The sequence below is a fragment of the Dreissena polymorpha genome, chromosome 2 (genome assembly GCF_020536995.1).
Source record: "Dreissena polymorpha isolate Duluth1 chromosome 2, UMN_Dpol_1.0, whole genome shotgun sequence".
NCBI lineage: Eukaryota > Metazoa > Mollusca > Bivalvia > Myida > Dreissenidae > Dreissena > Dreissena polymorpha.
In genome coordinates, this window is record NC_068356.1 from 129827770 (window position 1) to 129851734 (window position 23965).

A 23965-nucleotide genomic window follows, 5' to 3' on the forward strand; every position below is an offset into this window, starting at 1 on the left:
TGGACACATGTCTACGTGAATTGGTGAATGAATATAAATTACTGCATCGGGGAATATTTTAAGGTTCAAATGTTTCGAATGCATCTTACAATAGGCATACAAATTTGTTTATAAACTTGGTGGCTATGTGTGAAGCTTCCATTGTTTGTAATGGAATTGCCTCTACCCATTTTGTAATCATATCACCCACTACTAAAATGTATGAATTACCAGAAGTAGTGAAAGGATGAGGACCCTGAATGTCAATTTGGACTCTTTCAAAAGGTTGACCTACATTATAAACTTTCATCGGATACTTAGCCTTCCGTGATAAAGGTTTTCCACATGCACATATGTCACAAGACATACACCAATATTTAACATCTTCCTTGAGTTCATACCAGTGAAATCTTAGTCTTATTCTTTTCAGAGTTTTGTGCACACCAAAATGTCCAGCCGTGATGCTGTTATGTAATTGGAGAAAGACTGTGTTCCGGAAAGATTTAGGGACCATTATCTGTCGGATAGGTTAGTCTAAATTGTCTCGGGTTCGAACCTTAAACACTACATCCTTCTCCATGCCTGGCCAGAAGAAGCGCTGCTTCACCAACCAAAGTGTCCTGTCTCGCCCTTGGTGACCGACATCATCATGGAGACCTTTCATGGCCCAGTCTCTGTAGCTCTCTGGTAGAACACATCCTGACCGTCTATCTGACACTTTCTGTATAAAATACTGTCTTTGATGGTAAAAGAGCTCCTATGTCTCAGGTGCTTCTGTATGTCCTTGGATTCCTTTTTCAGTTGGTCCTTCGGTAGTAGAAGTCTGTTATCAATGATATGGTGAATCCTGGAAATGGTAGGGTCTTTCTTTTGTTCCTCCTTCCAGTTGACCTCACTTATGTCTGTAGCTTGGTAGGTAGAATCCTCTGTGTCTGTCCCAAGGTTACCATTGTCTGTAATGACGAAAGGTGGATGTACATCTGACATGGCTATGGTCTCGGAGCACAGGGCTTTGATGACATCTGTGAACATCGCCTCTTCTTGCTGCTGTGGTCTTCTACTCAATCCATCTGCATAACGGTTCAACAAGCCTGCCTTGTACACAGCCTTGAAGTTGTAGTTGCCTAGTGCGGCTAACCATCTGTATCCTGTCGCATCTAACTTGGCTGTTGAAGATACATAGGTGAGCGGGTTATTGTCAGTTCTTACGATGAAGGTGTTTCCATACAGGTAGTCGTGGAACTTTTCTGAGATGGCCCACTTCCGACACAGAAACTCCAGCTTGTGCGCAGGGTAGTTCCTCTCGCTGGCACGAAGACCTCTGCTGGCGTAGCTGATGACACGCTCCAAACCGTCCTGTTCCTGATATAGTACGGCGCCAAGACCCTCTGTAGACGCATCAACTGAGGCGAGAAAAGGTTTAGAAAAATCAGCATATTGAAGTACAGGTAGTTTAAGTAAGAAAAAAAGATAGTAAATCACACTAAATTTTTACTAGAAAAACCAATATTTGTTCACTTAGAAAACAGTTTTTTTAACTCAAAATTTTTCCACGAAACCTGTGACAAAACAACAAATTACGTGACAACATGAAAAATACACAAAGTACACAACTCACCGTCAATATACACAATTATCAATTAAAATCACATAAGTTGACACCGATAATCTACAGGAGGTACCTGCAAATATCTATAAAGTTCAGAAATTCAGAGTTCCATGTGTTCAACTGTCCTCCGCTGTTCCTCCGAAAGAATAACTGGTCGTGATAATCGCTCCAGTGTTACCGTAGTTATTCAATTACCAGTGCGCGCACTTAAAAAAATCACTAGCTAGCTATCAAAATTTACAAACTCTGATGCATCATGGAAAATCCATATGGATCCAAAATTCCAACGAAGGAAGATATGTCAACGATTGACGAACCTGACTACGTGCAATCCCGATCTCTCTCTTCCGTATCTCCAAATACGGACTTCTATCTTGCGCCGATTTCGGCCCGAACCTGTGTACATCTATGGATCTGCATCCGCCGGTACCCAGATCAAAGTCCAGAAAAACGCCACAAAAAACCTTAGCCTAGTTTATTCAGCCTCAGCCTTGAGGCTTCCTCCGGACCGACGTCTGTCCAGCCCGATCCTCGGCGGCGGCGATCTTGCCGTCCCTGACACTATGGCCCAACGGAAACCCCAATGGCCACCAATGTCACAGTTGTGTTTTTATATGATCAACTAAGTCCTGGCGTAGGTTCTTACTTATATTTATCCGTATAAAACGGGCCTATAAAGATATATCATCTAGTTAGAAATATATAAAAACAATCTAACATAAACACACAATACAAAGATTACACATAACAGTATCACAATAAAACTTAATGGGACGCGCTGCGGAAAACAATACATATACATTAATAATATAAAGAATAAAGAATAATATAAAATAGCTTACCACAGTGTCCGATTATTTTATAATAATAAATCTCCTTTTAGGTAATATAAAGAGTACTAGATTTCTAACCCTCTTAACTTGTGAAAGTTCTGAAGGGTTGTGAGTGACGAAGGAATTTTGCGAGGAAGGAAGAAAAGGGTGAACGAACAACCCAATAGGAACCTTTCTCTCAATCTTTCTTTTATTCAAACATAAAACATAAAGAACAATTGGACGGATACGGTAAACAGTGCTCACACGAAAGCACGTGCAGCAGTTTGATAACCTCGGGCGACTTCGTAGATATACATTGTTAAATATATAAATCCGAAGTATCACTTTGACAAAGACAAACGAGGACAAACGGAAAAGTCGGCGCATGCGCGATGACAATTATACGTTCGCGTACACTTTAACAATGGAACGGCGCATGCAAATTCAATATAGGAAAAAAACTGACATATAGAAAATGTCAAACTGTGACACCTTTAAAAATCATTGCCACCAGTGGGGCAGATTTATATAACTATAATGAAACCTTGTGAACACTCTTGAGGTCACAGTTTATGCCCAAGACAGACAGAAATTGCTCGGAAGATGTTTTGTAATGATATGAGTTAGAACATGGTACCTGTCTGTTGGAAAACAGCTGTGGGTAGAGAAATTTTCCTTGTATTTGTTTTGTAGAACCTTGTGAATAATAAAGTCACATTTGTTTCCCAATCAGCTATCACCTATAAGATCGTTAGATAAAAAAGATGTCTTTACTGATTACAACAATGGTTCCAGTCAATTTAAAACAATTTCCTCAAGGGGATGGTCCATTTTTTTCTTATATTTCTACAGTGGAATCTTCAGAATACTCAAGAAGTATTTTTTTATTGTGATGTAGCTTGCTGAAAAATCCATGATATCTTAGCTTAGTAAGATGTTTCTGTAAACCTCACAAAGCCCATCAGAACAGTTTAGTTACTTTTGTCTCAGGTGAGCCAACTATGGAATATAACTCTCTTGTTGATATAATATTATTTGCTCTTTTGGCCTGCCTGTATGTGTGTGTGTGTGTCCCAAAACTTTAACCAAAACTTTAACCTTGGTCATAATTTTTGCAATATTGAAGATAGCAACTTGATATTTGGCATGCATGTGTATCTCATGGAGCTGCACATTTTGAGTGGTGAAAGGTCTAGGTAAAGGTCACCCTTCAAGGTCAAAGGTAAAAAAAAACAAATTCAAAAACTTTAACCAAAACTGTAACCTTCTTCATAACTTTTGCAATATTGAAGATAGCAACTTGATATTTGGCATGCATGTGTATCTTATAGAGCTGCACATTTTGAGTGGTGAAAGGTCAAGGTCATCATTCAAGGTCAAAGGTCAAATTTATGGCTTCAAAGCAGCGCAATAGGGGGCATTGTGTTTCTGACAAACACATCTCTTGTTTTGTTTATATGTGGATAGTAGTAAAAAAACCTACAACAAATATTATGTCTGCTAATTCTTTTCTTTCTGACTTTCACTGGTGTAAATAGAACACAGTTTAACTTGTCAAGCTTGTTTTTGTACTTCAGGTGGAAAGGTACAAGAGTTCCCGGTGATTAAAATAAAGGCTGAAGACATTGTGGACACCAATGGTGCTGGTGATGCATTTGTGGGTGGTAAGTCACTGTGCAACCCTCATAAAATATGAATGTTAATAACATATTGCTGACAAAGTAAAATGTGTCTAGGCTTATTCATAGTGATGCCATTGTATCCCATCAGCTAGGTTACCTTTTTTATGCCCATGGGAGTGGGCGGCATTAAGGATTGCATTTGTCTGTACATCCATACTTTAGTTATAAGGACATCAGTGTTTGTGACACATTTCTAGTTACATTTGAAGAACAAACCTAAGATAACTGCCTGAAACAACAGTTTTGTTATTATCCCCCACCATAGGCCGAGGGATATTGTTTTGGCATTGTCCGTCTTTCCGTCCATCCGTCCGGCACTTTTGTTTCCGGAGCCATATCTTGGACGTGCTTTGGCGGATTTCATTGGAACTTGTAATGAGTATATATGTATGAATAAGAGGATGATGCACGCCAAATGGCATACACCATCTGTTAATAACGGAATTATGGCCCTTTGTTTGTTTCTTAAAAAATACTTTTTTAGTGTCAAATATAACACTTTTGTGTTCAGAAGCATATTGGCGGGGGATATCAATTCAGTGAATTTGCTTGTTTATCTGAAGGTGATACTTGTATGATAATAATCTTGAAAATCGTCAGGTATTTATGTCATCTTAAATTTTCAAATGTTGGGCTGCTTATGATGATAGTGGCCACTTTATTTTTCTGTCACGTAAGAAGTTTTATGAACAAAAAAACACAACAATGTGCTAGTGTTATATGTTGTCATAATATGACTCAATTAAGTGGCTTACTTTATGTAAAACCACACATCAACATAACAGCCAGTGTTTGTTTGACATATGACCTTTACCTACTTAAACTGAGTTGAGTTGTTGTTCACTCGTAGGGTTCCTAGCCTAGCTGATCCAAGGCAAGCCTCTAGAAGAGTGTGTACGATGTGGCAACTATGCCGCTAATATTGTTATACAGCGTTCAGGCTGCACAGTGCCTGCGAAACCTAACTTTATATAGGAGCGTAAATTAGACTCACACATTCCCTGATATGACCAGATGAACATGAATTTGGTTGGATAAAAATCTTCAGAAATTGTATTGTGCTCTCAAACAAAGTTGAGAAGGTAACTAGGACGAAAGTTTAAAAAAAAATTAGCACAATCAATTTAGATATATATCTTTAAATCTACACATTAATTCAGGGATTCTTTATTGAACCTTATAACTTAAACACAAAGTCATTCACTTTGCAACTGTTAAAAAATAATATCATATTGCTAGTCATCAAAATTCTATTTTACTCATTAGTGTGATTGTGTATCGAAGTATCAATGCATTAATTGTCAGATTGGAAAAGAGTCCCATGTTGTGATGTAGTATGAATTGTTGGCAAAAAGGCACACAAAAATAATATGTTAATATCCCTGTACCTTTGTTTCATATTGGCAGTCTGCAAAATGGCTACTTTTTATGTTTTTGCGCAGTTATATCCTTTAGGTGGAGTTGTGGACGAAAAATGTCATTTATAGAGATTTAGTCAGACTAAAAAGGGGGGGGGGGCGGGGCAGAAAAATGGGCTATTCTGCATAAGCTTACATTCTACTATGATTAAAGATGTTTTTGTATTTCTTTGTTGGTATTTTAGTGTTAAATTGGCATTGTGGGATTTATTTTTTTTATTTTGTCTCTGTCATAATTATTTAAATGTGGCATTAAACACTATATAGGAAATACTAAGTCTATGTTCAATTCATATTATAGTAATCAAGTAAGGCTTGGGAAATATTGGTTTTTCAAAGGATTTGCAAGTGCTTCAGGTATGTACCAAGTAAATAAACTTACCTGTGTTGGGCTTTTGTCTGGTATCTTTTTTATCCAACTTATTAATCAATTTTTCTGTCTCTAGTTTGAAAACAGCAGAAAATGGCTCAAATATGATGAGTATTGACCTTATGGTCATAAACAAAATGCCGTTTCCTGAATGTGAAAATTCTGAAATAAAGCTAAGTTTATACCAAGTTTTTTATGCCCTCGGTAGGGTGGAATATAGCAGTTGAACCGTCCATCTGTGTGTCAGTCCGTCCGAAAACTTAAACATTTGCCATAAAATATTGCAATATTGAAGATAGCAACTTGATATTTGGCATGCATTTGTATGTCATGAAGCTGCACATTTTGAGTGGTGAAAGGTCAAGGTCATCCTTCAAGGTCAAAAGTAAAAAAATACAATCGAAGGGAAGTTATGAGCTTTAAAAGGGAGATAATTTCTAAACCTGCCAAATGATATATTGAAATTTATTTCAAAGTGGCGCAATAGGGGGCATTGTGTTTCTGACAAACACATCTCTCGTTTATTGTGACAATTAGTATCTGATAAGGAAATTAAGTATTTCTAAGTAATTAAATATTCTCGGGAATGGTGAATTTAAGTATGTGTAATGAAAGTCTATCTATCTTAAAACAAGTAAGTATATACATGTACATGCTTATATGTACTTTTATATTTACATTACGGTTTTGACTGCCCTGCACTATTTTACCATGTGCATGTATTAAACGATCAAGGTGTAGTTGAGCAGTAAAGACACAGACTATTTCTATGTATTTAATTCAGTCTTTATGCTCACATTTGTCACATCCATTTATGTTTATTTTTTGTTGCTTGTTACACGTACTGTTGTTAATTTGTTTTCATCGAATTTTTTTTGTGGATTATATACCGTACAACCCGTACAACCTGGTACTTAATATATAGAATTAAACAACTTGCGCTATGCAAAAACATTATATACATAAAATGATATTCAAAAGAAATGACTGTATTTGTTGTTTATTTGAGTATTTAATATTCTCTAAGAAAACAGTACTGATTAAAATGTTACTTGAATGACCGTTTATAAACAAACGGTAGATGGCAATAAACAAAAAACTAGAAATAAAATACATTTATGCAAAAATCCTCTGAAAACCATCTGGGCCATCTTGAGTTAATGCTTGTCTATAACTATCTGAAAGAGTAAAGAAAATAGTTAAAACAAATGCTTTAAAACTTCTTATATTCCCCGACATTTGCATCGCGACTGCTTGCGGTCTGCTCAATATAACTGACACTCGCGGTTCGGTGTACGTACATGTGTCCGTCCGTACCAGATTGTTCGAACTGTAACATAATCATTCATCATGTAGCTTTAAAAAAAAACTTGCAACAACATAATGTTAACCGTGTGGAGACAGCGTGTCGCACACAAGACATGTAACCCTACGTCAAGGTCACACATGTCAGAGCTCGAATATGGGCTTCTGATTTGCTACCTGCAAGACCTTTGTCTCCAGCTTAAAGTGTAAAATCATACTTAAACATCAACGCTTGAAGTAACACAGATTGTATAATTTAATCGTTCAAACGGAAATTTTAATATAGCATATCTTACGTGGGGGGGGGGGGTCTGATTGCATGAATGAAGTTATATTCCTTAATCGTGACGTCGACATCCTTGTATTCTCAAAGAGGGTCACCGATTCGTCAGGATTAACGTCATGTAATTGGTTGTGGTTCGCAGATTGTAAACTACAGGATGCTCTTCATCGGCGCGAAAAGTTTGGTTATTCCCATCCTAAGATCGTATACGTTTATTTTAACGGCAAACGTAAATATGTATAAATGATTCCGAGTAAAAAGTCAATTTGTTTATTGCCAGGTTGGACTGTATTTCCCTTCTGAGTGTCTTGTTACGAAACTCCTCAAAGTTTATGTCATAGTCTTTGAGAAGCCGTCCTGAAGCCAGTAAATAGGACAGACTATTGCAGGCTCCTAAGATGCATATTTAATAACGTCACGTATGAGGCTCTCATAGATACAGATTGTTCAGTGGCAACTCGGGCTCGACAAATAATTAGCATCTCAAGATTTCTCTCGAGATTTCACTGCGACACTTAAATGCCACTGCGTAACGAACATGACAGGAAGAGCTCCAAAATCCTGCAACATGATCAGTCACAAGGCTGGGGAATTTAAAGGGATTTATTTCCGTTTACTCATGGAATAATTTAATAAAATAATTAATTAACAATTCGGCACACGTTGCTGCGGTGTTCTTGAATATTTCCGGTAGTTGCGTGCAGTCATCGAATCTGGGCAATTTAAATCAAATGGGCCGCGTACTGCGAAAATGGGTCTTATGTCTCATGTCACCGATTCCGCTAATGCGACCAGGAAACACTGTTGACGTGGCAGCGGACAGGGCAGCTCCTGAACAGACTGCGCGTGCGGGGGCTGGTCTGAATATACGGTGACCGTAGAATTGATAGGAAGGCAGACACATTGATCAAGACCATGTCAAGACAATAAACGGCACTAGTAACGGCATAACTGAATCATACTAACCGGTATATAATTATCTATTAGCATTATGAGTATTCTACAACTGACACCTGCTTTGATACGGTACAATGGTGAACAAGCCTTTGTAACTATTAATGATCTGACAATGCTAAAGAGACTTGTGTCATTTGATGTTCGTCATGACCATAAACCATACGAGGAAAGGGCGATTAAAAAAGGGCTTTCTTCAATGTCTGTGCGATGTACATTTGTGTTCAACGTTTGATATGATGACATGTGATTATGAGTAAGCGTAAATGCCCTCATTTACATAGCCTATACATTTTTCTTCCAAAAAATAAGTAGTGTGTTAACTTAATGAAAAAAACTTGATCTTATTAAAGCAGCTAAGTCGTTTCTACAGATATTGATTCCAAACGTCATTAGGTTATTTATGACGTTCATTCGAGACTGATCGTTTTTTGACATCAAACCTACTATTATATGAATGTAAAACGGTTTTATAAAGGTTCGCGAACAGTCGCGAGAAATGATTGAGCAATAAATTACCTATATGCAGTTGAGAAAGATTACCAAAAAAAACCCGCATTATTCCTGGGGTTATATCTACAACTAGATAAACCAACTCCTTTCTCTATGTGTGAATAGTAATGACCTATTTACTGCAAGTGCTTTCATCATAGTTGATATGCAAAATGTAATAGTGTTTAAGAGGGAACCTATTGAGTACATATTATTCTTATACGAGTGGTTCTCTGTAAATTTTATAATGTTGAATTATATTATATACCACATTTGTCTATTATTTGCAGAATATCGGGAAAGTTTATTACGCAATAAAGTGATTGTCATTGTGCCGTTATGCAAGCGCGAAAGGCTGTTGATATAAGCCAACCAAGCTGTATCTTTTAACATGTAAACTATATGCGGCAAACTGGCAAGGGTTTTAGGTAAAATAAAACGAAATGATTGGACGTTGTGGTAAATATGCACCATTATAAAGGCATATAATTTGTTAAAGAAATAAACAGACATGTTGCTCTCTTATCGTAAGATTGAAGAAACAGGGTGCGTCTGATTCGATTTGGTGTTTGTAGTAGAGGAGCTGTGCAGTAGAATTTGTGCTTAAAGGGATCTTTTCACGGTTTGGTAAATTGACAAAATTGAAAAAAGTTGTTTCAGATTCGCAAATTTTCGTTTTAGTTATGATATTTGTGAGGAAACAGTAGTACTGAACATTATCCATGGTCTAATTTAGCCAATATATGCATCTTTTGACGTTTTAAAAACCTAAAAATTATTAAGCGATGCAACGCGAAACGATTGAATAATTTGGAGTGTTCTGTTGTTGTCGTTAAATTTTGTGAAACTACGAAGATTGCTTATATAATGCATAAAATACTTTAAATAAGAATTCTTGGCAGACTAGCCGAGCGGGCTAATACGTTTTTACTCCAGGTTACTCCTGGACTCCGGGGGTCACTGGTTCGAGTCCAGCTGCGGCTACTTTTTTTCCTATTTTAAATTTTATTCTTGATTTTTTTATGGAAATTTAAGATTCAATGTTTACATTTATCAATATAAAGCATTTAGTGACTTATTTCAAAGCATGCCAAAAACTGTGAAAAGGCCCCTTTAATATAAATAGAAATGAAAGTACTGGTTGCCGCCTTTATCGTTGTTGTTTGTATTTTTACTATATAAAAGTATATGGAAGTTTGACATTCAGTGCAAGGAATGATATTTTCTTTCCAAAATGTTCCATGCGGTGTGTGAATGTAAGAAATAGCAACAGATGTTATTTTCATTAACATCAGTGTTTCATAGGTAATTCACACGTCTTGGCATGTTTTCATCATCAAGACCTTATTATTTGATAACTTATGATAAAACAATCTATATCTGTGATAACTCTCGCGCTGACTTACAAATACACTGCTGGAATATTACAGATGAGACATTTTTCGATTGTCACTTGAACTGTCAAGACGTCGTTTATGAAGATTATATGAGAACCTAGGTTTTCAAATGAGAACCTAGGTTCTTGTGAAAACCTAGGATACCAAACGAGAACTTAAGTTCTCAGAATGAGAACCTAGGTTCTCATGAGAACCTAAGTTCTATGTGTCTATGAGAACCTAGGTTCTCATGAAAAACCTAGTTTCTCATGAGAACCTAGGATCTCAAGCGTAAACTAAGGTTTTTAAATGAGAACATAGGTTCTCATGAAAACCTAGGTTCTCATGAGAACCTAGGTTCTCAAGCGTAAACTAAAGTTTTCAAATGAGAACCTATGTTCTCATAAAAACCTAGGTTCTCATGAGAACCTAGGTTCTCATGAGAAACCTGGTTTCTTAGGATTTCATAAACCTAGTTTCTCATGAGAACCTAGGTCCTCATGAGAAACCTAGTTTCTTGGGATTATGCGTCGAACCGCTTGCCATAATTAACCTCCAGTTGTCTCCCATTGCTTGGTACACACTGGCGGCATATGTGTAAAATGATAAGACATAGGCGTGTAACCGTGAATGTTACTCCCCAAGAACATTTTTTTAACAATGTTCAAACAATGTTAAGTAATATTCAACGAAACTTGGAGGAAACTTCTTGTTTATGAAATACATCTTTAATTGTAAATATTATTTTGAGACTAAAAATTGAAACAAATTCAGATCAATCGTTGCATAATACATTGTTACAGCATTAAATGAGGTTCAGATATTCAGTTCCCTTGTTCGGGTCTCAAACGACTGTACGGTACAGTTTTCTATTTTAACTATGTCTGTGACACAGGTTCTTGAAAAAAAATTGGTCCTTATATATATAATAAGAGTAAAGGTATCCAACGATGATTTCACAGGTGTATTGAATAACACAATGCAACAGCATAAACGATCAAACAATGCACACATATGTCGTTGTGGTTGCCAGCAGGAAGGGTCCATCTATGATAAAACGCCTTTTATTTGATGAAAATCGTCCAAGTATGTCCAAAACAGCCAAAACAGGTCTGTGATATAGTAAGCATTCAGTATGGTATAAATAAAAGTTTTATCTCTATTGATAATGTGCAATAATGTATTATTCAATCGTAAGATATCGGAAACACTGCAAGAACAACTTTTGCACTAAAGACTTTGCAAACATATTTCAATAACTCGAGATATCTGCAAAAATAAAGTTTTAAACGGCGTGTTTTCATTCTGTCTAGCCCGTGTGTAATCATATGTGAACCCCATTGATCCTGCGCCCTGAATAATATGTGTCCCGTATTTCAAACGAGCAAGTTTACGCCGTCCGACGCGTAATTCTGAAAACCTAGGTTCTCATGATCATTTCTTAAAATGTGCATATGTGATATGTATAGCTCCTTTTTTGGTAACAATCATAATAGAAAATGCTTATTAGCCTCCTTCAGGGAAAACTGTGGTGTTGCAGAAAACCTATGGTTCCCAAATGAAAACCACGGATATGGCAAGCAGTTCGACGCATAATCCCAAGAAACTAGGTTTTTCATGAGAACCTAGGTTCTCATTATGAGAACCTAGGTTCTCATGAGAACCTAGGTTTTCAAATGAGAACCTAGGTTCTCATGAGAACTTAGGTTTTCAAATGAGATCCTATGTTCTCATGAAAACCAAAGTTCTTATTTGAAAACGTGGGTTCTTGAAGCCATGTGCAATTCTCAAGTGAGAACCTAGGTTCTCATTCTGAGAACCTAGGTTGTCATGAGAAACCTAGTTTCTTGGGATTATGCGTCGAACCGCTTGCCATAATAATGTAATACAATCAGTGATGAAACAGATGCATAGGAATAACATCTAAAGTTGTTAACATAATAGATGCCAATGACATACAGAACCTTGAGTTTAGGAAGGTGGAACATATCTTTAAGTTTTACTATACAGTTATTAAACAGTGACTCATTAGTCTTCGGCAATAGTCGAAGGGTGTCCTTTGATTTCAGTCATTTTCGGAAGCTGATATAACATTCCGTTAATAATCATCTAAAATGGGTTTTATTTTTTATAAGATTATTTATTTATTGAAGTTAATCAAATTGTTTTCCAGCCATTTAGATAATTGTCGAAAAAGGTTATTGGACTGGGATTTCAACCCACAATAAGTAGGCTTCAACAATTTGTTATGATATCTATTACAGTTATAGCTTTTACAGACATTAAAAACGATGACAAAGGTTCCAAAACAATCATTTAGTATCAAATAGCTATAAATAAGTATCGATTTTATACGGATTAGAGTGCCAAATTAATAATTTTGCATTATGCAGAAAACAAATATATATTTGTAACAAGGATCCCAATTCCATTTTGCCCGGACCGGCTTCTTAGATCTTCTAAAATTTTGCTGTTACAACTTCTGTTGATTTCAACAATTCTTCGGTTAAAACTTGTAAATAAAAATCACGCGTCATCTTGGAAATTACTTAATCGAGAAATTAATTATATTGTGACCTGTCGGTTGCATATGGAATACAACATTATTTTAACGCTTAAATACGAGTACTCATTGTATTCATGGAAAAAATAAATAACAGTTTTTGCATCCAATAAAGTTGGGTGCGACTTGTAGTACATTTTTTTTACTCGTCCAAAAAGATTGGGTGCGAACGCACCCAACGCACCCCCCGCCCCCCCCCCTGGCTACGGGTATGAACAGGGTAGTCCTTTTAAACGTGCCTTTCATAACTTAACATTAAATAGAGGAAATTGCTTAAAGAGCAAATTGCAAAAAAATACTGATTGCTTGATATGGACTGCCTTTTCATGCATTTCTGTCTAGAAAAATCGTGATTCTACGAAAGAGTAAATCCGGCACATATCTGGCTTAGATGTTGTTCCAGACCTAGGTGCACATACCGATACTAATGTCAGTAACCGACAACTGTCATTTGAATCAAGGGACGGGAAGAATGGTCGTTGAAAGGATTCATGACCAATCCTAACACCATTTATTTTGCCACATCAGCAATCAAACCCGCTATTTTATTTATTATTAAGTTTTGCTCAGCAAAAAACGAACCTACGTTGAGCGTTGCGATATTGCGATAATAATATTCATCCTAATGAAATGTGTGATTATATAACCATATTTTAATGCAATATATTTTATTAAATTTTATTTAAACTGTAAATATTTTGAACCTGTCAATCAAATTATTAAATAAAATTGACCAAACACTTTTTTAAGAATATTGAACAATAATTTATATTAAAAGTAATAATATGTATTGAAATGTAACTTTCATGCCCGACCACACATCTTCAAACGCATTTCGAGAATACGCAAACATTGCGAAAATGTTCAGGGGCCGTATTCTAGTATCTTCTTGAGTTTTCACTTAAGTTAAGAAATTTCTTAAATAAATTTTTTAAGTTAAATTTGAAATGTCAAAAACAAAACATGAGGCGCTTAGTATTTTTCTTTAAGAAATTCCTTTAAAAGTTAAAAGAAGTTAACTTAATTTTAAATATGTGAGAAAAAATACACATAGTAAAGAAATTAATTAAGTTAATGAAGCTACCAAAATTAAAGTTAAGTGAAATCTTATGTTTAAAGAAAAAAATGGCGGAGATAAGAAAAAATATTGCGCAATATTTCAACTTAAGTTATTTTATAACTTAAGCTGCTACTGGAATACGACCCCAGAAGTCTAACTGGACAGGTACATTGAAAGCAGAAACATATATACGATTAATCAGACGGAACGTCTATACTGACAGCATCTCATAATGCTGAAAAGTATATGTATATGAATCTTAATATGCAAAGAAACGACGCTTTGGAGAACCGCAGCCAATATTGAGTAAAAGGGAAAATGTGTAACATTCATACTTGTTTTACTTATTTTCATTTTTTTAAATCACTTTTACAAACAATTGGCTAACCATACATGAAGCTCTTATTGATGGAAAAGAAATATTAATATAAACAACAACAGATTCTGTGCCACACATCGCACCATTGACAGCAATATCCGGATAGAGACACAAAACGAATTTGATTACGGAAAAACACCATTTCAGCGAATTGGCACGCCAATTTCTATACATTAGATAACAGTACAAACAAAATAAGCCAATACCAGTACGAGAAGAAACACTTAGTGTGGTCCTATCGCATTCGTCAGATTTAATTCAAGACAGAGACATTTTCTTGAACCTAACTTAACGCTGTTTTACTCCACGGAACTTTTTTAAGTGATGATTACACAAACTCTCATGTCATAGTTTATTATATTTTCATTTCAGCCATTGCGTACTTGTAGTTTTGCTGCATTATTAAAAACGGCGATTATGATTTCTAAATTTATTTAAAGTATATTTAGCGGAAAAGGGCGAAAGAAAGAGTGTTTATGTGTAATAATAATGTGTTTATGAAAGCTACAGACCCCATTTACCTGCAAGATTTTAAGAGGCATGAATCTGATAACAATTAGTGCATTTACAGACAAGTCTACCATGCACAATATATCCAAGGAATAAACATATTTTTGTCTTAATACACGTAAAAGGTTCCAGAAACACGAGCTGATTGGTACTCATACGTCAACTTATTTCCATTGGCATGAGCAAATCTTGTGCATAACAATATCATTTGTAAAAAAATTAGTTTACATAAGTTAAATTTAAAGCATGTAGGACTTTAAAGGTTGGAAAGGCATGTTGCGTGTTATAAAGAAACACATTTAAGCAGAAAATGTGTTCATGGAGGTAATAGGAATTCACTAAGTATAATAGCGTTTTGTTTTAAAATATTTTTATTTACATTTCAAAACTCATGGAATATTATTTCTTCCTTGTTTTCTCCGTGTGGATCATATGTGCAGCTTATTGCGGCTCGTATACACATTATCGTTGGCGTTTGTATGCATTTTGTGTCATAAAGAGCTAAGTATTTGATAACAATAGTGGCATCTTTACCCGAGATACATTAAATGATAATAAAAAAGGTCTAAGAATCTTTTTGAAAACAATATGTTCAGTTTTCAGCGAAATTATAAAACCTTTAAAAAGAAGATTACAAAAAGTAATAATACAAACACTGTTGTACATGTAGCAGCAATCATCACTTTCGGGTATGTCTTATGGTAATAAAAATATACCATTTTAAATAGGTCACTGTGAATTAAATCTCATGTAATAAAAACAATTAAATTGCAAGCGTATACATATATGTTTTTTTTTTTTTAACTTACACTGTGAAACATTGTATTGAGATATGTAACTTAGAAACGTTGATTTTACTTGTCTTATTTATTAAGTTCACATGTATTTTAAAAGTAAAACAATCTTTGCAGACTAATTCGGTGTCTATATGTGTTTATTCTGAAATCAGAGAAAGTTTTTTGCATGAGGGTGAGAACAAATAAACAAAAAGTATGAAGCACCTTAACAAATACCAATCTGAACATATGCTAATACAAAACACACGGCGATAAGGCGATTACCACAACTATTCCGCTCACCATCGAAATTGTATACTTCTGTTAAGGTAGTGCACCTCTAATGATTTCCCGCGATTTCTTCGAAGGTTGAAGAGCCTACTATTAGGTGCCGTAGCCTAGTGGTTAAGGCGATAGACTAGAAATCTTTTGGGATATTCCCGCGCAGGTTCGAATCCTGCCGACGACGTATACTTTTTTGCGACGCGTTTTACTTATTTTCTAACGTAATTTGATTTAATATGGCATATAAGCTATATTTATTGTTAAATATGTTGCAATTTTTATGCACATTCTTCAATTATTAAAATTAAAACAACGTTATGGCGAAATTGGGTGATTTACTGTTGAAAATACGAACCATGCATGTTGCATTTTTATTTATATTTCAAAAAGTACACGGTAAATCTGTCTAGTTCTTGGTATTTTTGCTGTATATAGTGTTTCTATAAAAACTAAGTTTAAAATATGATTCAAATGATACTATTTTGAATTTTATGACACTTTGTTTTTAACCGACCCAATTTTTACTTGGCTGAAATCACTTACATTTCATGGCGCTCTACCATAGATAAAAATTTGTTAAAAATAAATTTCTGTAAAAAAATACTTATTTCATCTTGTTTAAACTTTAAACACCTTTACAGCATCTGTACACACCAACTGCATGCCCATATTTGGAAATTTGAATGAATTATGGAACTTTTATATACCCCAGGGGTGAAAATAAACTGGACAAAAGCCGAGCGTGGGGGTGGTTTTGAAAAAATCGGTATATTTTTTTAAAAAGCATGGAAAGCCTACCTACAAATTTGCATGTAGTTCAGTGAAATGATGCTGATTAAGAAAATAATTAATTAGATTATATTTGGATATGTGCCCATTAGAGGTGCGCTACCTTAAAAGCTCCGTATCCTTCTGACGAAAAGAAACAAGGCGGGTGAAGCAATATCAGGTAACCGAGTGACAAAATATTTTATTATAAGACACTGCAAACTGATTGCCACTTGCGAAGCACTCCATCGAATTTCTGAACCAATATGTCGTCTATTTTAAAGTTTACCAGTCATGAAATATTCATGACTTTGAAATAGTGTTTACAAAAAGTCGCGCTCGACACCATTCGTACTTGTGAGAAAAATGTAATACTCAGATGATTGTCGATGTGTCAGACCTAATATGACAGACTAAAATCATTGTATAAATAAAAAGAACATGCCATACGAACCTGTTTGTTTCAATATCTGTTAAAGGACTTTTTTTTGGTGAAAACATACATCGCTTACACAAATATCGATGCACCGCGCAACACTAATTGTAAAAACCGTATTTATATTCCGTGTCACTGAAATTCGTGGCACCGCTAACTTCTGCACATGGTTTAAATGATGTGCTAGAACGAGCCATCGTGAGCTGAATTTATTAACGATCATCTTCCATTTATCAAAGTTACATGTCCCCGAATTGATCTTGAAAATGATGGCATGCTTGCCCCGAAAAGGTTCACCGGGATCGATTGTATTGCTTTCCAGTACGTGGAGGGCACATGTTTAAGTCTCATGCTTCAATTTATCTCTCGTCGGGGTAAAATACAATCATTATTCATAATTATTATTTATTGATTTCAGATTCAGAATCCGTATCAATATTAGAAGAAAGATGTCCAGCTACGATTATGGAAAGATATAAGCAAATGTTGGTGTAAAACTAACCGAAGGAAATAATAAATGTAATAATGTTTATGTGTACAAAGTGATATTGCATTGGTTAAATTTACTAAAATATGAATTTGGTATTTGTGGCAAAAACCAAAGATATATACCAAAGATAAAATATGCTCTCGACAACTTATATAAAAATCAAAGGGGTTACAATTATAACAAAATATTTTTGAGACTGTCTATAGAAGCTTATGAGTGCATGTTTCCATAGATAAGACATTTCAGCGCTGTCCGTTTTAACGAGATGTAAAGGGTTCGAATCAAATATAGCTATTGCCGTCAAGTATTTAAAAAGCAACAATTGAAAACTAAATATTTTCAAAGTACATTGTAATATTGCTTTGAAACCGTTTACCATCGTGATTCAAATTATTTGACATTATTTGACGTCTTTTCTTTCTGAAAGAAAAAAGATCCGAATAAAGCGGTGCCAAAAATTATAAACATGCGGTGCTTTAACGGACATTGTTGAGTGGTGTTCATATTTCTATAATGTCAGTGTTGAGCGGTGCAAACTTGCCAACACGTGTAAATGTAAAAACCACAGTTATATTCAATAAAGCATACCATAATGTGTTGTAAATTGATTCTTCTACCATAAAATACCGATTAACAAAAAATCTTTCAATTAAAGGGTTTAAAATCTGCAAAAATACGATTTTTCGGATCATGAAAGTCACTTCTTTCACGACACGCTCAAACTGTTTTCACTATTTTGAAGTTAATAACGACTCAATTTTGATGCGGTAAACGGCAATTAGATGTAAAATATATACCCCGTTCGATGAAATATCAATTTTATTACCAACTTACCTTTTTTTTCGTTTTTTTCATTGATATCTGGACTCGCCAAAAAAGTTTGAGGCCATGTTTTTGACAGAAGGATACGAAGCTTTTGTCAGAAGTATACAATTTCGACGGTGAGCGGAATTGTTGTGGTAATCGCCCTATCACCGTGAAACAGCCTATGTTGCGAAGCTTTAACGTTTATTGTATTCTTCAGATCAAAAAAGAATTATATTCATTGCAATAAACATTGCTACGAACCTGTCGCATTAAAACATACAAACTTGCTATAAATATATTATATCTGGTAGTTAATGTGATACATAGAGAATAATACGGGAAAAAGCCCGCGAAGACCGTTTATTTGTATCAATTTTCTGAAATACAGAGAGACATTACCTTATAGGCTATCAATATAAAGAAGTGAAACTCCAGCTGCTGGAGCAGTATTGAATTTTCGTTAAAAACAATTAGTTGGTCCTTTATTTAAGGCAAGTGACCGATTGCCCAAACAGTACAAAACAGCACAATACAGCACAATACAAACCAACATAAACACAAAATATGAATAAAGCTGGGGTCACCGCCTTGGAACGGTCAATGCAAAGCATTGGGGTTTAAACCTGGTTATAGAGCGCTCAACCTCACACTTGGCCCAGCAATATTCATAATACATTTAAGTGTAAATAAAATTTAACGTCATAGCATTGTAACTCAAATTAAACAATAATAAAAGGGAATTAAAACGCATTCAATTTAATTACTATTTAATTACTCAATTGCATTGAAGATACAAGAGTAACAGAATTACAACTTTTTGACGAACGATCAAATAAAACTATTAACATTTGTCAACTACATTCCTTCTTTATAGAAAAGATTTGAGAATATAGAATCATGTAGTTAATATCTCAGATAATCATCGCGCGAATACAGGAAGAAGCAGCAATAATGGGTGTAAAAATTCCATATTACATAGCTTGGTTGTTTATGTGACTGCTAAAAAAAAGTCAAATAATTCCTGCCGTCATCTATTTTCGCGATGGAAAATCAAAGACCGCTGGAGCAACATAGGCACTTCGACAAACGCTACATGACACGTAGATGCATTCCTCAAGAAATGATACGTCATGGCAGTTATTATTGTGAAGCAAATCGTACTCTATGTTATTGTATTATATGTTTTTCAACGCCAAATGCGATTTTATGTTTTTCTTCCTGTTTTCCTGTTTCCCGGCCTAATGCCGTTACGGGAATAAGCCAAATACCATAGAATGCTATACTTAATTTCGCGTTCACTTTTTCCAAACATAATGTTCAGAAATATAACCCGTCTAAAATGTATTGCCTTAATCCCGACGCAATTAATCGAATAAGATTAGTCTCGAATTTATTTTATTCGTTCAATTCTGCACCTTATTTTTATTATTATCCTCATAGATTAATAAAAATATTTATTTAAAAAGCCTTCTTTGTTAAAATCATTAATCCCAGCGTTGTTGAGAGATCTTAAATTTAAAGGGAGGTCATCACTGCGAAAATAACAATACCGAAATTAAGCATCCGGTGTGTATTCCCTAATTCCGGTCACGAGCGGTGCATTTTTGGTATTCGTCTGCAGCAGATATTGGGGGAAGAACTGTCCTGTTGAGAGCTCCTGGTCTTGGTATATTTTATTTAAAAAAAGGTTTATTTATGAATTATAATTGAGAACTAAATAACAACCAACTTAAATATAAATTGGTATAATTATCCACATAATTAACAAATTTCACATAATTTCTTTATTCGAATCCACATCTGTGTTATTCAAAGTTCTGGTAGTCAAGAAACTTCACGTATTCATGTATTTATGGTATAGAAATTTCAACATTTAATTTCATATTTTGAACACAATCATGTCCATATATTTATCAAAAATACATGGTTATCAAAAAAACTTGAAAAGCTTTTGCCCGTAAATTAGGTAGCACCTAAAATCATATTAGGCTAATGTTGATTATAGATCAGGTTTATCATGCGAGGCTTAGAAAACAAAAAGCACGATCTTTGGCGAGTGCTTTTTCGTTTTCGTGCCGAGCATAATCAACACTAATCTATTATTCTATTTATCCCACTTTTTATTCAGTAAACCTTTTTATATAAACAAAATTAGTTTAACTGGATAATTTCGCTGGATGTATGACGTCATTTTGTCGAAAAAATGACGTCATTTCGTGCCGTGGTTTATAGCAGAAATTTAATCAACGAGGCTTTAATCAACCGAATTCGCTGTAAACGTGGGATAAATGTATTTATCCCACTTTTACAGCGAAATCGGTTGATTAAAGCCCCGTTGATTAAATTTCATCTATAATCAACGGCAAGGCTATAATCAATGGCACGAAATGACGTCATCAACTGCCGAACCGGGACTACTTTTTCCCACGCACCTCGTCACCTGTATTTGCCAAGTGCATCAATAATAAAAACAATCTCAATGTTTGTCAATCTTAATGACCTTAAAACAAAGGAAAGTAGCAAAAAACGAGTTTTTTGTCATTTATTGTCATTAAAACCTAGTATTAGGTAAATTTAACACTATGCAAATAGGTTCTGTTGTTGTTGCTCCCCTTTGAAGAAGTCAGTTCGAGTTGCTCCCCTTTGACCGTGGAAAACAATCGTCTGGACCAAGAAATCCTGTGTTCATTTACAAGCTGTACTCGGATATGCGTCCATCTGATTTTTCTTCAAAGCATCTTTTCTACCTGGCAATACGCACAAATGACACTGCATCCCGGTGATTCTTGCGTCAACAATTGGGTGTCAACAAGTTAGGTCAGATGCTGAAGGCCATGGCAAAAGACGCCGGCTTTCTCAAGCACAAGAGAATAACGAACCACTCAGTTCGCAAATTACTGGTCCAAAAACTTCGAACTGCAAACATTCCACCCACTGAAACCATGGCCATAACAGGGCACAAAAATGTCCAGTCCATAACCAATTATTCCAACATATCTGTTGAACAGCAGCAAAAGTGCTCAGTCCAGTAAATGTAACAATCCAACAGATTCTTCTTGTTCACCTTCATGCACCGAAACTATGGCCGAAATGCAGCCTAGACAACCACTGTCTACCGTCGAACAAGTTGATCTTGATGTTCGCCCCACCCAGTCACTTCACCAGCAAATGTATTTCTCTAGTTCGAACAACTTTGCCTCACAACTCTTTGGTGCCACTTTCAACATTCAAAATGTTAATGTATATAATTCGCTTAAATCCAAGTAATCTTTGTTATTTCGTCACGAATAACCACATATTATAACAAAGAAGCAAATATTGTGCACCTCGTGATCGACTCGATAGTTTGATATCGAAAGTGAATTGTGTGTGGTGTTATGCTACGTTGTAAACAAATGTAGTTCCTTGTATATAACAACTTAATGTCATATTGATGTCATAAAACTTAAAGATTTGCAATCCAATATGATTAAAATTGTAATTAATAACGCTCGACACTTTGTTACAGAACGATATTCTGATTTAAAAAAATGATTATTTGATCAGCTGTTATTTTTGGAACGCGGAGTAATACACTGACCTTGGTTACACTACAGTCATTATCAAAGTACGACAAACACTCATGAAAACTTATTTTGTTTAAATAAAAAAAGTTTACTGAATAAAAAGTGGGATAAATAGAATAATAGGTTAGTGTTGATTATAGATCAGGTTTATCATGCTCGGCACGAAAACGAAAAAGCACTCGCCAAGGCTCGTGCTTTTTGTTTTCTAAGCCTCGCATGATAAACCTGATCTATAATCAACACTAACCTATTATTCTCTATTTCTGTAATGTGCGTCGTATTTGGAAGCTACATGCCATTGCTTTAATCAATTGGGTAAGATTTGAAATATTGAATATCGAATATATACAGTCTCTTTACACGAGTATCCCATAGTACATTATATAAGTATGATATGCCGTTTCTTTCATCAATACACGACATAGCAATAATCTAATGCATCTAGTTTTCAATGATAAATACCACTCATCATGGTTAATTTTTCGACGTCGGTTGCAGGTTTTTCGGTATTATCTTTATGCACGTTGTGTACGGTGTTGGTGTTTTATTAATATGATTGTTCCGCTTTAAAGATGCTTTGTTCAACCGGTCATGTCAAACTAATATGCTAACATCTTTATATATATATATATATATATATATATATATATATATATATATATATATATATATATATATATTTCAGTAGTAAGCATAAACTTGTTTCGGTGACAGTCTAAGTGGTCCCGATCGTGGTCGCGCATATCCGCTGGACGTTGTATGTGTTAATGGCACCGCAACCGTATGAATTGTTGTCCCGTCTCACATTCCTCAAACCGGCAACAGGGACACCGGACCGTTTCATTCCTTTGGGGCAATGAGTAGTATGAAAGGAATACCAATAGAAGCCGATATAGACGCCGCGCTATGGAAGTTTATTGACACTACTATTAAGTCGATTCCAAAACAACTTGGATTGTAAATAAATGTCTTAACATTACACTCTTTCTGAAGAGACATGTTAGCTATTAAGATAAAAATTTCTGAAACATCATTAAATCATACACAAATAACGAACACTTTTATGAAGTGTTGCGGTCACAATAGAAAACAGAAGTGAAAGGCGATTCTGAAAGGACAATACGATATGCACTCAATTCGTATTTGACCCAGCTATGCTGGTTCCAGCCAAATCTCTGTGCGAAGGTCGATTGCGTGTTTATAATATTTTAATGAAAAGATTGATTATGTAAAGAAAACAACTATTCACTTTTTAATCTTTTGGGCTAACATTTAACAACACATTTCTTTGCGAGTTAAATACAGTCTTAAATCAAACTTACAAAAACTTTATATCTTGAAAACATACATTCATGCTGTGTCTCTTACTAATTATAATACGTAACTATAGCATTTCTGTCTTATACTGCTTTATAGTAACTGAACGATGTAGTCTCCTTAAAAACATATCTTTAGGCCAAATCAAAAGAATGTTAGTCGATTTCGTGGATAAAATCAAGCATGCTCTGTAGATAGCCTTCCCGTCAAGTTAATTGATCCATATATTTATCAGAAAAAGGATATATGTCGACTCTCGCGTTTTTAAAACTGTGTTACAGTAATTTTTAACCATTTATTATCAATATGGCTGCCCTCGACACACTAATGCTTGATGCACGTGCTTGGTGACGAAAAAATATCCCCTTTTTGTCTCCCCTGATTTGTTTTTAAAAAGCGAGAGTCGACAGGCGATATCATTGTGCAGCGATGTTTGAACAGTACAAATATCGCGTGTCGCTTCGTGTATCGCGCAAAATATCGAGTATCGCTTCGTGTGTCGCGGTCTGAAATTAGACCGCGATACACGAGATTCAGATAATATGGGCGATATTTGAATAATAAAATATCGTGTATCGCTTCGTGTGTCGCGCAAGAGTGTATCGCTTCGTGTTTCGTGTGTCACCCTTTGAACGCGAGACACGATATTTTACGCGATTCTCAAAGCGACACTCGATATATTGCGCGATACACGAAGCGACACTCGATATTTTGCGCGATACACG

The 23965-nt window shown here is 35.2% G+C and overlaps 1 protein-coding gene and 1 long non-coding RNA gene across 4 annotated transcripts in view; one reads left to right on the forward strand and one right to left on the reverse strand.

Annotated features, from left to right (window-relative positions):
- Window positions 1-6766, forward strand: part of LOC127868988 (uncharacterized) — a 28436-nt gene extending 21670 nt beyond the window's left edge. For all 3 annotated transcript variants that reach the window (XR_008044355.1, XR_008044356.1, XR_008044354.1), the window contains 2 exons: window positions 3981-4067; window positions 4936-6766. This is a non-coding gene — a long non-coding RNA (uncharacterized LOC127868988). The remainder of the gene's footprint in view (window positions 1-3980; window positions 4068-4935) is intronic.
- The window catches only part of LOC127868986 (CD109 antigen-like), a 201784-nt gene that overhangs the window by 35309 nt on the left and 142510 nt on the right, over window positions 1-23965 (reverse strand). The gene's annotated exons all lie outside the window — the stretch shown is intronic.